Source organism: Sardina pilchardus, chromosome 19 (genome assembly GCF_963854185.1).
Source record: "Sardina pilchardus chromosome 19, fSarPil1.1, whole genome shotgun sequence".
Taxonomy (NCBI): domain Eukaryota; kingdom Metazoa; phylum Chordata; class Actinopteri; order Clupeiformes; family Clupeidae; genus Sardina; species Sardina pilchardus.
Window position 1 is genome coordinate 492,501 of NC_085012.1, and position 17,500 is coordinate 510,000.

The window sequence follows — 17,500 nt, forward strand, 5'->3', positions numbered from 1 at the left end:
AAAAAATCAGGAAGTCTAGTCCATATCCCCTACATGGTATTATCCAAATACTATAGCTTGCTGCATACACTGCTTGACAGAGCAGAGTGCTATGAGCTGTTCACAAACAAGCTAGTTTGTGCTCAAGTGTGTGGATCTGGGGGAGAGATTGACTGAACAAGATTAAGTCTGATGCTCGCTGCTCACTGCTACTGAGGAGACAGACGTGCTGGCTGTTGTGTTGTGGCACCTCTGGAGTACCTGGGAAAGGAGTGCACACACACACACACACACACACACACACACACTCATGTGTTATGGATGAACACTACTGAGGCCAGCGAGAGGTTGGGATTCACTGTTGCGCGCCGTGCTGCCTCTCAGTTGGGCTAATCAGGACATTTGTCTCTGTGTTCTACTCCGGCATGTGAATTTGACCGGCTGCCCGTAATGGGCTCTCGCCTCTCGGACGCTATTCTGAGCACACGCTCACCGCCACCGCGACACCTCCTTCTCCCCCTGCCGTCGCTCATGCCCGACTGCCAATTAGACAAGGCCCCACGGGCACCTTGGCATCGCCGGGGAATGCCAAACGCAGCCACTGGTTCACGCACCTTGGCATCGGTCAGGGGATGCCAAGTGCAGCCACTCGCCCACACACCTTGGCATCGGTCAGGGGGTGCCACTGCAAATGCAGCCACTGGTTCACCCACCTTGGCATCGGTTAGGGGATGCCAAATGCAGCCACTGGGTCATGCACCTGGGCATCGGTCAGGGGATGCCACGGCAAATGCAGCCACTGGTCCAAGTCAACAAGAGCTCTCCTCCTCTCTCCCTCATGTTCATTAAAATGGCCGCCGCTGCCATAGAGGGACGCTTCTCTACCTTCCCTCTTCATTTGAATTGAGGCCAATGAATTCACCACGGAAATGAAATGACTTGCAGCTCTCTGCTGGGTCACACCTCACCTCTCATTTACTTTTATATGAGTGTAAGGGGAAGAATTCTTTTGTTTGGGCACTCGGTTCAGAAGACACAAGGGCCACAATGAGAATGATAAGCTGTACTCAATGCCCCAATAGATCTAGGAGACCACAACTCATCAAATCTGTGGGTTTGTGTTGCATATGAAGTGTTTCCTATCAACAAATATGCCACTGCCACCAGCTACTGACAGGATAAAACAAGGCATATAGAATAAGCTATTTGTGACTTTAGCTCATTGATTTGAGAGTACAAATACTAGTGTCATTTCATCAGCCAGGTGTTTGAACCAACACTGCGCCCTGTGCACACACACACACACACACACACACACACACACACACACACACACACACACACACACACACACACACACACACACACACACACACTGTATGACGTCTGGATGGCTGCCCCTGTGGTGGTGTTCTGCCTTGTCTTGCCTGAGTTCACACACCGTGTGTATCCGTGCTGAACATCACAGAAAAGGTGTCAGGTCGATGAAACAGCATTGCAGACAAAAAAACAAACAAACTTAGAAGTCACTCTAGAAGACGTCCACGCTGACAGGCAACATGACAACAAGATGGCAGACGGAGACAGAACATTATGTACACCTGTTCCTGTGAGCTGCGGCCTCGTCTTGTGACGGTATTACTGTTTGGTTTTAGTTTATGTAAAGCACATTGAATGACCTCTGTGTATGAAATGCGCTATATAAATAAACTTGACTTGACTTGACTTGACTTGACTTGACTTGACTTGACGGCCAGAATTAGTGTGCAGGGCAAGAGCGGATAGGGGCAGTACTGGGGCAGTACTGGGGAAGTACTGGGGGAATTAGTGTGCAGGGCAAGAGCGGATATAGGAGAAGTACTGGGAGAATTAGTGTGCAGGGCAAGAGCGGATATAAGTACTGGGGCAGTACTGGGAGAATTAGTGTGCAGGGCAAGAGCAGATAGGGGCAGTACTGGGGCAGTACTGGGAGAATTAGTGTGCAGGGCAAGAGCGGATAGGGGAAGTACTGGGAGAATTAGTGTGCAGGGCAAGAGCGGATATAGGGGAAGTACTGGGAGAATTAGTGTGCAGGGCAAGAGCGGATAGGGGCAGTACTGGGAGAATTAGTGTGCAGGGCAAGAGCGGATAGGGCAGTACTGGGGGAATTAGTGTGCAGGGCAAGAGCGGATAGGGCAGTACTGGGGGAATTAGTGTGCAGGGCAAGAGCGGATAGGGGCAGTACTGGGAGAATTAGTGTGCAGGGCAAGAGCGGATATAGGGGAAGTACTGGGAGAATTAGTGTGCAGGGCAAGAGCGGATAGGGGCAGTACTGGGGGAATTAGTGTGCAGGGCAAGAGCGGATAGGGGCAGTACTGGGAGAATTAGTGTGCAGGGCAAGAGCGGATAGGGGCAGTACTGGGGGAATTAGTGTGCAGGGCAAGAGCGGATAGGGGCAGTACTGGGGGAATTAGTGTGCAGGGCAAGAGCGGATAGGGGCAGTACTGGGGGAGGGCAACGCTGGCATCGTGTCTCTGCTTGGGAGAGTTCTGATGTGGAGCCAGAGAAGAGCACACAGTGATGAAAATGGGGCCAAACGAGCGCAGTGTACAGTAGGCTACTCTGCTGAGGCACATGCAAGGTAGGCTGATGTCACGGAGTTCAGTCCTCAATCCAGCCTTTTTAATACCACAACATCAGCTCCGCTCACAGTGTAGTAACTCACAAGATATTGATGGGTTTCATCAGGTCCCTTTCCACAGGTGTATAAAAACAACAACAATGCAGACTGCATGGTGCTTGATTAATACACCTGTGCAAACGGACCTGATGAAACCCATGAATACAGTACAGCAGTACTCGTGCAACCTTCTCTAACATTGGCATATGTGTAGGGGAGCACAAATACTTCAAGGGTTGCCCGGTAAGGGAAAAATCTTCCAGAGGGCATGGCCCAGACACAAGCCCTGCTCCCACCTCCTACGTCAGAACACCTCCTCCTCCACCTCCCCCTGGAGGATCTCCTCTCTGCAGCTTGTTCTCAAATTGATTTCAATAAGCAAACAACACACGTCCGCCGAGGCAGCTGCTTCTGCTGGAGCCAATGCAATTGTGTGTTTGTTTGTGTTTGTTTGTTTATGATATCTCGCGCCTGTTTACTGAACTCTGTCATTTGACATTAGGTGCTGTGCTACTGTGCCAGTCACTGTAGTTTGCATAAGACAACATTTCACCTCACTACAGAATAGCTGTTTCTAGTTAGGTGTGTTTTGTGTCAAATAAAGCATGTTATTGTTAAACAGACTGAGAGAGATTTCTTTTTGCGAATTCAGGCCCTGAATAACTGCAACTCCAAAGACTTGGAATTAAAATGCACCCCTGTGTCATGGTCAGAAAAATATATGTGAGGACAGATTTTCTGCTCCAGTTTCTCTCCAAATGTAATAATTTTAGAAGAGAAAGTCACCCAGAAAAGGAGCTACATATGATTGAAATGGCAAACACACGACATGGCTGATTTTAAAAGGTGCATATGATGCAGATATTTGCTATTCTTCAGGCGTTAGACAGGAAAAAAAGACTTAAAAGACTGTGCAATATCTGGGAGGCTCTTCTCATTCTTTTGTGTGATTCTGTGAAGTATAAAATTCCAGAGAACAGAGGCAAAATAACAGGCCTAGAGCACAGCGCTGATAGTAGTCAATAGGATTCCTGCAGAAGAAAAATGTCTTTCAGAGTTTGCATTCTGCATTGCAATGGTGTTCAGTGCTGCAGGACAGGGTGGACGTTAATGCCTGGTGGTTGCTACTTTATTTTGCTTGCAGGACAGGGTGGACATTAATGCCTGGTGGTTGCTACTTTATTTTATGGTATCCTGCTTCTCCTGACTGTCTTTGAAATCAACTGGTCCATTTGTCGCATCTTTCTTCAAAACTGGCAGTTTGGTTATAAGCAGCTAAAATGTCCATAAATCCACAAATAACAATATTTTACTATATTTAAGCCTGTAACGATGTTACAGGAGCCATTCCCAATGTGCCAAACATGAGCTCAATTGACTATTTGCTCAATTGGACCGAGCCCATTTTACACAAAATTAGCCCACAAAATTGGGAAAACAAAATCATTTTTGGGAACACAAAAACATTGGAAGTCCACTGATGTGGATTTTTATTTACTAGGCTATTACATTTCAAGAAAGTGCCTGAGTTGATGTTGCAGCATTGTTGATGCCCTGGTCATGGTGTGGCTTGCAGTCATGTTGACGCATATTTAAAGAGTTGGATCCACTGCCAGCATCAGTCAAATATGTGAAAAGTCCAGTGGTATAGTCTACAGTATGTGATATGCAGGACTATTACAGTAACTTATTACAGTAATATAGGCATATTACAGTAACATTTGGGGTTGGTCACAGTATACTCACTACAGCTGACTACTACATCACAGTATACTGATTCCACGACAGCTAACTAGACTACACCACTGGAGAGTCCTATTTTTTCGCTAAGACTGTTGAAGGACCAAACGCTATAGCCGGCTTGATCTTTTCCCTGGATCCCAGTGATAACATTGAAGTTCGTAATGTTCTACAGGTTCCACGTTTAATCCGGCTTGTAGAAGCCACCGGAAACATGTGTCCCCAGCAAGACACACTTCAGTCATGAAATATTCATGGGAATGTGTTTCCACACACGCGCATTAGGCAGGGTTAGCATATAGCGGAGAGATGGCCGCGCTGCTCTCCAGACTGTGCAGGGAAGACAACTGAGGAAGTGAGAGGGAGAGTTCCCTTCCCTCTCCTCTACATCAAGCGTGTGCCTTTGAGGAGAACACTTCTTTGGAGCTGGGATTTAGGCAACAATTTAATCAGGATGAATATTCCCTGCATTACTTGGTGAAACCAACAAATGCATTTTTGTGAAAATGTTTTATGTAGCATTGTATCGAAATTTGCAAATCAATACTAGATGTTGGTGGATTCAGTTTAGTCTCCAGAATGTATCAAATAGCCAATCAATCATCTTCATCCTCACTTGCACATTTGATGTAAATGGCGTTTACTGGAGTGAAGAAGTAGTGGGTGCTGAACACTTTTTGTTATGACTCTGCCTTCTCTTGAATCCAATTAAACAGACAAAGGCCAATCTAAACTGAGAACAAGAAAGACAGGGCAAAGCACACACCACAGCATTCTTATTCAAATGGGAATCATTATTTATGTGCAGGCTGATTAAAAGATAACGCACATCAAGTCACACTTGATTAGGCGGTGCCATTTTGTGTCTTCCCTCCTTCTCAGCACCGTGTTGATTTGTCTGATGAGGTTTAATCTCGAGTACTTCAATCAATGGGTGTCGGAGGAAAGGAACCAGAAAAAAAAAAGAAAAACACAAAGGCTTCAGACTGTCACTTCCCATGCAGATCAGTTCATGGAGAGACACACTTGAATCATAATGGCTTGACATAAGACAGATCCAGACACAGGCACATTGTGTACCACGTACACAGTTCATATCAGATGTTGAGACTGGTATTGAAATCCATGAAACGCAGGTCGAGTTTGTATTACTTTTGCAGCAATATCCTGGTCCAAGTGGAATATTTTTGGAAGGTATAATTTATATATCCACATGATTCTATTTACTTATAGGCTACCATTGGCACATGGTGCAGTGCTTCTGTCAGCAGGCATTTTATAATCCTGAACCAGAGAGGAAGATCAGTTTAATCTGCTCGAGGGACTGGGTGTCGAGGGACTGCTATCCTTTCAAAGGTGACATCAGCGTTATGGGCAATGATTTGGTGTTGTGGTGTGCCGTCGGTGGAGGATCTGAAATCGCAAACATCCATTTTAGATGCTTACAATCGTGGAAAACTTGGGACTAAAATCCACCTGGTTATGTGGGCCTGAAACTGTAATATTCATCAGCTTTCACACACAATCAGATCAGGATGAGAATCAGAATGCCAACGCAGCTCCAGTGCTGGTGAAAGCTATATGCAGTATTGTATGTATATCACCTCAGATATAACTGAATATATGCATAGACTATTTCAAGTGATGCATATACATGTATATGCCTGTAGCAAGACTACAGAAATGTAGTATTAAAGTCATAAAGAGACACAGGAGAGCAACTCAGAGGGAACAGGCATATAACTGAGAGCAATCCGCCCGTCTCAACGCGCCGTTCTGCTGTTGTCGATGACAACAGCCAGCACCTCTGCAGATCCATTCATTTTCTCTTCTACCGTGCTGTCATGGTGACTAGTCCCGTCAATGGGAAACGCCAGAGCAGCAAGTTTGGCTGAATTGTGACGGGAGCGTGTGATAGGCCCAGGCCTGCTGACTCACCACCCAGGGGTGAGCTGGCGAGGAGGCCGCTTGGCTCAAGGTGATATGCATGTTTCCTCCCGAGCTCATCAAACTTTAACAGGAAAACCTGGCTCTCCGCATGCCCGAGGAGAAGCCAGGAACAGCCTCAGTCCAAGTGGAAGTGTATGTTTGTGTAAGTGTGTGTGTGTGTGTGTGTGTCTCACTCTCTCTCTCTTTGTGTGTGTGTGTGTGTGTGTGTGTGTGTGTGTGTAGATGGTGGTGGGTGGTAATGTTGCAGCATTTCTCTGAACAGCCTTGTCTTACCCCACTTTTGCATTGGTGCTGGTTGTTCCCAGAAGATCGCTGGATGTCGGGTGAGGCATAGGTCATGGCTGTCAGGCACTACCACTCCCAGACAAAGCAGGAGAGCCACTCCACTATACGCTAGTGTTACCTAACAGTAACAGACTACCAGGGTCGCCGCCAGGAGGGATCTTCAGATTGCCCAAAAATAATTGTTCTTCAGATTTCCCTCAAAAGATTTCTCTCTCCCCTACTGTTCCCTAACAGACCACCAGGGTTGCTGCCAGGAGGGATCTTCAGATTGCCCCAAAATAATTGTTCTTCAGATTTCCCTCAAAAGATTTCTCTCTCCCCTACTGTTCCCTAACAGACCACCAGGGTTGCTGCCAGGAGGGATCTTCAGATTGCCCAAAAATAATTTGTTTTTCAGATTTCCCTCAAAAGATTTCTCTCTCCCCTCTTTCTGTGGTTCTTACAGGTGGCTTGGCTCAGTTCTCTCACCTGTACCCCAGCAGTCTCAGTTCTCTCACCTGTACCCCAGCAGTCTCAGTTCTCTCATCCGTACCCCAGCAGTCTCAGTTCTCTCACCTGTACCCCAGCAGAGACTCAGTTATTGCACCCCCACTCCAGCAGAGTCTCAGTTCTCTCAAACTTACCCCATCAGAGTCTCAGTTATCTCACCCATACATACCCCATCAGAGACTCATCCCTCACCCCCAACAGAGACTCAGTTCTCTCACCCCCAATCCAGCAGAGTCTCAGTTCTCTCACCTGTACACCAGCAGCGGTTTGTTGAGAAGAAAAAAAAGATGATGTTTTTGACAGACTCTAAATGGTTGTCTCATTTTTTGCCCCATTTGGGCCTTTGAAGGCTCCACATGTATCTAATGACTGCACACATAGCTCACTGCAGTCTTCACTCTGCACTGCTCGTCCTTACAGTGTGCAATGTCCAGATGCTCATGTTATCCTTTTCCCCTTTCATGTGGTTAAATCATTACCAGACACAGAGGCTGCAGCGTCCCCCAACAGGAAGAGGAGGGAATGTGTGTAATGATCACTTATTGCAGCATCCACAGAGAACCTTTAGGGGGCGCTAAATATAGCACACTGCACCAACAGGCAAGAGCAGTGTGTATTGTTCTTTCTTTCTTTCTTTCTTTCCAGATGCCCAAACATAATACACCATTCTGGTCTGTGTGTTGGTTTGTGTCAAGCATCCAGAAAATGACATGTGAAACAACACACTGTCATCATCTTTAGCAATAGTGCTTCCGTATTCTCTCTCTCTCTCTCTCTCTCTCTCTCTCTCTCTCTCTCTCTCTCTCTCCACCCTCTCTACCCTCCACCCTTCCCTGGAGGGTGACCAACAGTGAGCATTATCTGCTCTCAATCACCTTCAGGAACTCATGTCTGAGGATCATTTGGAGAAACAAAGGCTTCCCTGAGAAGACACTTGTGCTCTCATCAGCATCTGAACTCCAATGGTGTGCTGAGTGACAAAAGGACTTCATAGGTGCAGAAAAACAAAATGGTTCCGTAGGGAGGGCGCTTCATAGGTGCAGAAAAACAAAATGGCTCCGTTGGGAGGGCGCTTCATAGGTGCAGAAAAACAAAATGGCTCTGTTGGGAGGGCGCTTCTTGACGCTTTATTCCCTGTCTCTGGAACAGATGGAATTGAGAAAAACACTGACTGTGTGTGTGTGTGTGTGTGTGTGTGTGTGTGTGAGGTGAGCTTGTGTAGTGTGGTGTGTGGATGTGTGTGTGTGTGTGTGGTTTGTGTTTGGTCAGTGTACGTGTGTTTTTTGTGTGTGTGTGTGTGTGTGTGTGAGTGTGTGTGTGTGTGTGTGTGTGTGTGTATGTGTGGTTTGTGTGTGGTCAGTGGATGTGTGGTTTGTGTGTGTGTGTGTGTGTGTGTGTGTGTGTGTGTGTGTGTGTGTGTGTGTGTGTGTGTGTGTGTGTGTGTGTGTGTGTGTGTGTGTGTGTGTGTGGTGAGTGTGTGTGTCTGTGGTGTGTGTGTGGTGTGCATGGGGGGTTCTTTATGGTCTGGATGTGAACTGCACTCATACCAACTGAGAGTCCCTCATTGAAGAAATGGGGACACACTTGTTTTGATGTAATACTTTCCTCTCTGAGAGTCTGCCATCTGCTAAATGGGTCATTTCCATTTTAGGAAATGTAAAGAAACCTTTTATGAACTTCTACTATTAAATTTTGATTTCTATTGAACTGGGAGGTCTATTTCTTTCTCTCTCTCTCTCTCCCACTCTCTTTGTGCATCCAATAAAATTCTGAATTGAGTGGCAATTCTTCCTTCCTTGATCTATTCCCATTCATTTGTAATTGCTTTGTGCTTTGACAGATAGGCGTTCTCACTCTTAATAATAGGAAGGCGTCAATCTCTGTGATAATGCTTCACATTAGCTTTTAAAATGTGAACCACTGCTGACATGAATCCATGGATGAAGTGTTGTGTAGTTTTGAGTGCATATAGTATGTTGAAATTTGTGCACTGTATTTTAAATAATACTTTTTGTTGGACAAAAAATGAGCAGTTAACATCAGCAATTAGAGAGCCTTGTTTAATGACTGGAATTATTATGGTCTGAGCATTGTGCTATGCTTTCCGCCGCTGTAGTGGTCATTTAAATGCAATTTCCACCTAACACTACTGGAATGCAGATGTATGACAATGGCTTGGAACATGTCTAACCCAATCATCATTAAGGACCTCAAGTATCTATTCTAGAATTCCTTTCTAATGAAACCAGTGACACATTGTCAGTTTCACATCATTACTATCCGTGGTGGCCTAACATTGGATGGATACAGTGTCAAAACTGTGCTGCATTGACTTGACATGAGATCCTGCATAGCCATACCATTAATTTGCTTTTGCCTTTATAACCTTTACCCTATTCTCTTGAATTAAGAGTAGGACAGTTTTACTACTTCAGTTGAGGATAGAATACTTTCCCTAACTGTGGCCTTGAAATATATTTTTGTGTTTTTGTACCAAAAGGCTTCTGTTTACTTCATCACTCAACATTGGCACAATACCCAGAGCAATCAACTTATGGGTTGCACAGACACACCACTATTTCTCTAAAAGCAAGTGAAGTCTGCAAGCAGATGCACTGCAAGAAACAAGGTAATGAGACTGTACTGGGTAAGCTAACCCTAAGAGGAAGGTAATGGGTTAGCTAACCCTAAGAGGAGACATTACTGGGTTACAGTAGCTGTGAATGCATGCATCAGTGCTGGGAATTTGATCAGTTGAGAGAAGTCAGTCGTGGTATTCATTATCAGTGGTAGAGAGAGAAGACAACAGTATTATTACTGTAATTATCAGTAATAGAAAGATAAGTCAATAGTAGTATAAGTTATTACTGTAGTAGTAGAACTTAACTTTAGTTAACTTTAATAACCCCCAAGGGAAAATTCAGACACCACAATGGTACAAATAACAGTAAGAACACATCAAAAGAAAACAATATTAAAGAATATACAGAATTCAGAAGCTCTTGGGAATGAGCCCAGTGACTTCTGGAATGACACCAGTGTCCTTGGTGTTGTCAGCACTTTGAATGTGTTGATTGAGCTTCTGGAACACTCAGAATATTTCATGGTTCCACACACTTGGCTCTGAAATGGGAACAGTTCATGTCAAAAAATCCTACACACTGTCAGTGCCAATCCTGAATCATACACACTGTCAGTGTCATGTCAAATGTATGGGAGGAACAGCACCACCAAAGCCACATCAGGATCTCAGATGCCAATTCCATCTGGACTCTAAGATGTGTGCTGCCTGTCGTACATGTGTCTGTGAGTGCAGACTCGTGCAGACTGTGAGACATCCGTGTGGCTCCTCGCTCCTCTCCAAAGCCCTGTGATGCCTCTGACCCCAAACCGTGGGCCAGCCACACGCCGGTGGTTACCGCGCACTTAAGCGGGGGAGGGTCGTGCCTCACAGCTGTTGGCACCGCACTCTAAAGAGAGGAAGGTCCTGCTACACGCTGGAAAGCGCCGTGCTCTGAAGAGGCCCCTAGTCAATGCACCTGTGCTCACCTGGGGATAATGCCAATCCCTGCAGGGGAGGCGTGATAGAGCTGGGAGATTACTGGGAGATTACTGGGGTCGGGAAACGGGTTTATGTCGGTTGATGTTAATCTTGCACACAAAGAGAGGCCTGCTGGATCTCTTCTTCTTCTCTGGTGGTCAATGGAGAGTCACGCCAGGTCACAGCCACTGGCCGGTGCAATCACACACCCGTTGAGTTGAGTGGAGCCCGGAATAGCAGCCCACTCTCTACAGTCCTGCTGTGTGGGAAACAAAGGGATTTGAATTGCCTGTTGTATTTAGACTTCCTGTTGCCTCTTGGCGGTCTCTCATGTGTGCGTCCTGCGTTTGAGTAATACAGCGCTAAGTGATTTCACAGTGATGTCATGTGCAGGAACAGGGGGACATGAAAGGGTTTTCAGTGGCAGGCTGTTGTGAACAACTACAGCCTGTCAATGTGATTCACATTCACTATTCATATTAATCTTTTTCATTTTTCATCATTACTTTTCTCTGCATTTTAAAGACAGCTCAATGAGGACTAAAGAAATGAATTCATTTTAAAAGAATATGTTCTACACTACCCTTGGTCCTCATCCAATTCTATTTGATTTATTTTTTGTCAAAGAGCAGAACTGCTAGAATGATGTATCTGGAGTGATGTATTTAAGGTATTCTAGTATGTAGAGTGCTGGAGTCCCACAGATATGTCTCCGGCATGGCTACACAATTGACACATTATCGCTTTTCTTGGGCACCAATAATGAACCACACTTGAGGATCTCGAGTGCTTTCTTGCACTTGGGCACTGCATCACCCGACTGCTTAGTGGAAGAGTAAAGAAATCACCGCGTTTCTCTGAGATTTCCGTCGCCCTTGTGCACAGCCCTGGGCCCTAGGCTCCACACGCGCCTCACACAATAGCCTCAATCTCAGCCCAGGACTCGGGCCCTTTGCAAGGGAAATCAAATGATTGGCTGTTTATGTGCATAATCGCGGCTCTTTGTCTCAGAGGGAGGGTTGCAGCTGTGTGCTGACACCAAGGCACTGGCGGGGCCTGATCACGCCAATTCAGACATGAAGGAGGGAAGACGACGCATTATTCAGCTCGCAGTGAAAGGCCCTCGTCAGGCATGAAAGACGATCTCCTTCTGGGCCACTCTCAGGAAGTCCTGGACTACTCTCGACATCAACACAAATATGCTAATCTGTGCATGCATGCTAAACTGATATTATTTCATTTGTCAATGAATAAACTTCTTTCTTCTCACTATGGACACTAGAAAATACAATGTGAACGGAAATGCACACACACGTTCATACACATGCAAATACTCAAATGCAAATAGTGAGTGGCACTCAAAGGAGGAAAAGAGGCAAAATATACATACAGTAGCAGCATAGAAATACAAATAGCAATTGAGTCGAGAATACCCTCTGGCTTTGGGGAAAAGAAGTCTGACAAGTGTGTATGAATTAGACATCCCTGGGACAAAACCTACTGCAGCGAATGTGGCCTTCATGCTTTGAGCATGGACATCTTTGGTTTAGCAGAGCACTGCTACAGTACATGTGCAGAGGGAATGGCATGCCATGGCTACCGCACTTGTGATGGCCCCTGTGAAGTCCTTCATAGTGCTTCGCCTTTCTTCTCCTACAGTGCTTGTTATTTCAGGCAACTTTGTTGATGCTAGTTAACAGTGCGTCAGGGTAGTTCACAGAGAGTTCACAGGGTAGGCTATAGTTTGTACAGCCGATATACCCACCAATCGCCACGATGATTGTTTTCTTATTAAATTTCACAAACTCAATGTTATGATGATTGGTTTCTTACTGAATTTAAAATACTGTATAAATAGAGCCTCCTCGATCTGCTAGCTTCTATTTCTGGAAAACGGACAGTTATCTCTTGTCAAGCAACGAGAACATACTGTTTAATGGGACAGCAGATGGCAGAAAAGAGGTTTTAAAGGGATAATCCGGAGTGAAATGCATTTTAGATCAATTTTTCGGACTATTGGGAGTACATACGTTGAGTTGACACCAAAATCATGTCATTCGGATGTATTTTGAGAAAGTTCGAGTTCACCGTTTTTAGCCAAAACTCGTTAGCCTGGAAGTGACCGGGGCAGGTCCTTTCGCCACTACAAAACGCTATTTTTATACCTCTTCTACTGTTCCAAACAACACTACACTTACGTGGTAGTGAGTAGAGGGTCCCTAAAGCCAAACCGAAGTATCCTCACGTCTTTATGTGGTCGGATAGAGAGTCCAGAATGAATTTAATCGAGTCAGTACCTTTCCGGAAATGTTAGTAAAGTGTTGCTGAAGCGTTGCGCAGCTGCCGCTGCGACATTTCCGGAAGGTACTGACTCGATTAAATTCATTCTGGACTCTCTATCCGACCACATAAAGATGTGGGGATACTTCGGTTTGGCTTTAGGGACCCTCTACTCACTACCACGTAAGTGTAGCGTTGTTTGGAACAGTAGAAGAGGTATAAAAATAGCGTTTTGTAGTGGCGAAAGGACCTGCCCCGGTCACTTCCAGGCTAACGAGTTTTGGCTAAAAACGGTGAACTCGAACTTTCTCAAAATACATCCGAATGACATGATTTTGGTGTCAACTCAACGTATGTACTCCCAATAGTCCGAAAAATTGATCTAAAGTGCATTTCACTCCGGATTATCCCTTTAAGTTCTTCAAAAAATAGTCAATTTTATTTAACTTATTTGAGCTCAATATATTTTCTGAAATCCTGACATTTGACCATTGACATAACTGCTTTTGGTCTGCTTACGTAAAGGAGGAGTTATGAGCCCCCTCATGCAGAGGTTGAGTAAGTGAAATTCAGTTAGAAAAAATCATCATATATTGAGTTTGTGAACTTCATATTTTTTTTTAATTTCACCTTACAGTTGTCAAAAATACCTAAACCTGCATAGTGAGGTGACTAAATAACCATATTCCAACACACTTAAAGCACAATTGTGTTAACAAATGGGAGCCAGCATGATATTCCAATATCCGTTCCCTAATAGCTAATTATTCCGGTGAGGCTAAAAAGCAGTCAGTTTCTGAGAAATGCAACCTAGCAGCGAGCAGATCGACTTGTGTGTGATGTCTGGTTGCAGATGCCACAGCCGTGAGTCCTGCATTAATATTTCAGCGCATCCTCCTCTTGGAAAAGTCACGGTCAGATACAGTTTGGTGATGCAATCATGATTCTTTAATCACAATTGTTTAATAATCTCGGGGGTGCGCGTCGGTAGGAGGAGGGAAATAAGCCTGCGTTCTCTGTCCTGAGGTCAGTCACACTAGCCCGTATTGATAATTCATACCATCTCTGAAATTTGGTCTTTGGCTGCAAATGCTGTCAGAGGGCCCATTCATAATACATTGGACCGCTCTCTTCTCTATTACCTTGTTATATAAAGAAAAGATGTGGGCATGAGTTGAGTTGGAAACCCAGGCCGACTGCAGCTATTTTTGAAGTTTGAAAAGGGAATGCGTGTTTTTTTTCTTCCACATCAGTAGGGAGTCAGGTTTTTAATGAGTTCATCCCCATCAAATGATTGCGATTTCTTGCGAGGGGGGGATTCCTGGAAACCTCACAAGACTTCCTCTTTGTCCTTTTAATGTTGTGTGCATGTTATTTGGAGCCAATCAATGGATAATTAACACACTGTCTTGTAACAGGAATTAGCCTGAAAATGCTTTAGAATTCTTGCAGCGTCAACATTCTCTTCAGTCCTTTGGTCGTTGTAGACTGAAGTTGTTCAATACAGTGTTTATTTGGAGTGCTGGTCTCATTACAAGACTACTTCAAATAATTCAAGTCTTTTTGGCTATCACACAGACACAAACACACAAACACACACACACACACACAAACACACACACACACACACACACACACACACACACACACACACACACACACACACACACAAACACACACACACACACACACACACACACACACACACACACACACACACACAAACATACACACACACACTGACTCACCACACCACATAAACTCTTTAGAGGACTTTATGGTCCAAGTAGAGAACCTGTTGTTTTAATTGTTGTTGTTTTGTTTGTTTGTTTAATTCAGTAATGATAATGTTTTGATGATAATGTTTTACGCTTTATAAGAAGGCTCCATATCAGCATACATGATCGTAATGGTCTGTAAAGTCTTAAATACTTCATTAATAAATTGATAAATAATGAGTAAAGCCTTTATAAGCGTATTCTCTTATTGTAAAGTGGTTCCATAATAAGTAGCCATGATGTGGGTTGCACATGACCGTTTTTTTGCTAGTGCTGGCATATTCATACATTTTGAAATAGGCTACTAGCATAGGCATTGCAATGTACAGACCTTGCAGAGTAGACCTTTGATTAGCCACCAACGCACCAACCATGAATGTGTCTGCTATTTGGGAGGGAATTCTCTGTCTCTGTTTGACAGCAGTTTCACCGTGGCCACTGCTCTCTCTCTTAGGCTAAGAATAGAGATGACATGTTTGCTCACTCAACGCTCTCTAACATCGCTTCAAATGCTCCAGCATGACGGCATGCAGCCGCTCAGTGGCCTGACGATAGCTGTCAAACAGCAGGGCTCCAAACGAGAGACAGTGGAGTTGCGGAGCGCACATGAGCCCAGCGGAGGGGAGAAGCATCTCTGGAGGGGAGATATTAGTTTGTCCACTGTGACACCTGGAAGGAATGAGAGCATGCTTTCATCTCAGGAGGGAAGCCATGTTTTTTTCTTTCTTTATTTTTAGGTTTCTGGTATATTTGCAAGCATGTAGGAACCATTGCAAAAATGAAATAGGATTTTATGTTAGGGTACATTTGAATACATGTGTGTAATACCTGAAATTCTTAAAAACACTCCATAAATGAAACAGGATGTTTGTCATGACAACTGTCACTAATCACCATAATCATGTGTTGACATGATGCAACCTGCTGAAATCAGATCTGTACAGAATATGAAGCTTTGACCTGCTACCAATCTACATAGGAGTGAAGGAGCAGCTGTGCTAGCTTTCATAGCATCTTGGACCTGCTACTCCACAAGGGAGTGAATGAAGCGATGTGCTAGCTTTCATAGCGTCTTGGGCCTGCTACAAATCAACAAGGGAGTGAATGAAGCGATGTGCTAGCTTTCATAGCGTCTTGGACCTGCTACCAATCTACATAGGAGTGAATGGGCCACTGTACTAGCTTTCATAGCATCTTGGACCTGCTACCAATCAACATGGGAGTGAATGAGGAGTTGTGCTATAGCTTTCATAACGTCTCGGACACTGGACACACTACAGTGCATTCCTCAGCACAGTTAACATCCTCTCAGATGAGCGGGGGTCCCTCAGCCAATCCCATTAGTGCCAGCCCTCGGAGTTGTGTGCATTTGCGTCTCGTGTCGTGTGCTCAAGTTTTTGGAGGGATTAGCAGTGGAGGAGGGCGGGCAGCCTGTGTTGTGTAGGATGACCACTGAGGCTAAACAACAAAAGTTCTGACGTCAAGATTCCTTCTCTCTATTCCTCTCTCTCTCTCTCTCTCTCTCTCTCTCTCTCTGTCTCTCTCTCTCTGTAGCTCAGTGGCACAGCATTTCTCCACATGCAGCAGGGGAAAAGAAAACATCTTATTGAGCTTGTAACTTTCAAGGACAAACCACTCAGAGTTAAAGACGAAGCAAGACGCTGTGATTTAGTGTTGTATGTGGAATCTGTCTGACTGCAAGTGTTGAATGAGTTTGAAATGAGAATGGGATGACCTTGATTATGACCTTGATTATGACCTTGATTGCATGGCCCACGGGGTGCACGAAGGTGTGCATGGCTTCCGTGATGAACTGATGCTGGGGACACCAATCAGCTACTCTATGCAAGAACAGAATATGTCTCGTATATTCACTTATAATGTGTGGAATAATTACCTAAATATGTATCATATATTCACTTATAATTACGTAAAAGAAAATACCACTACTCCCACTGTGTTTATCCAGTCTAGAATGGAAATGTATTTTGTAATGCTTCATCAAGTGTTGATTGAGATGCTTTGTCATATGTGCTACTGTACAACATACTGTATGGCTCACAATATCAACAACACGCAGGTGCAAGATTAACACATTTCATTGGTGTATGTTTTTCAGTTATTGTTGTTTCATGGTCAACATGAGTGACTGCCACTGTACATTTGCTACAAATGAGTGTGTCAAGATATTTCAACTAGTCATGTCAGGATGAGTTATGACTTCTTCTTAAGTATACCAATATTCCAAGATGACACAATATGGAACTTATTTATCATATTTAATTGGGGGATAATGTATAGAATGCTGGTCATTATCGGGAAAATAAGTACCGACAGGGTGAACCGGTTGTTTCGCCCTGAAGGTGCTTCGTCTTACTAGCTGACTAGCTTCGATGAAATTCCGTTGCAATAAGCGAACGGACTTGTTGCGCAATGATATGAATTAAAAGCACAAACTCCGTTGCCATTTATAGCATTTGCCATTATTCTTTTCTGAGGTCCTCTAGTCAAAAATAATGTCCCGTAAAACTTTGGGAAATCCCATTCGAGTCAATGGAGCGATCTACTTTTATTGTGAAGAGCCGTATAATAACAAAAAAGAAAGCTATGGTATTGTGAAGAGCCGTATAATAATAAAAAAGAAAGCTATGGTATTGTGAAGAGCCGTATAATAATAAAAAAGAAAGCTATGGTATTGTGAAGAGCCGTATAATAATAAAAAAGAAAGCTATGGTATTGTGAAGAGCCGTATAATAATAAAAAAGAAAGCTATGGTATTGTGAACCGTTGTAGAATCAG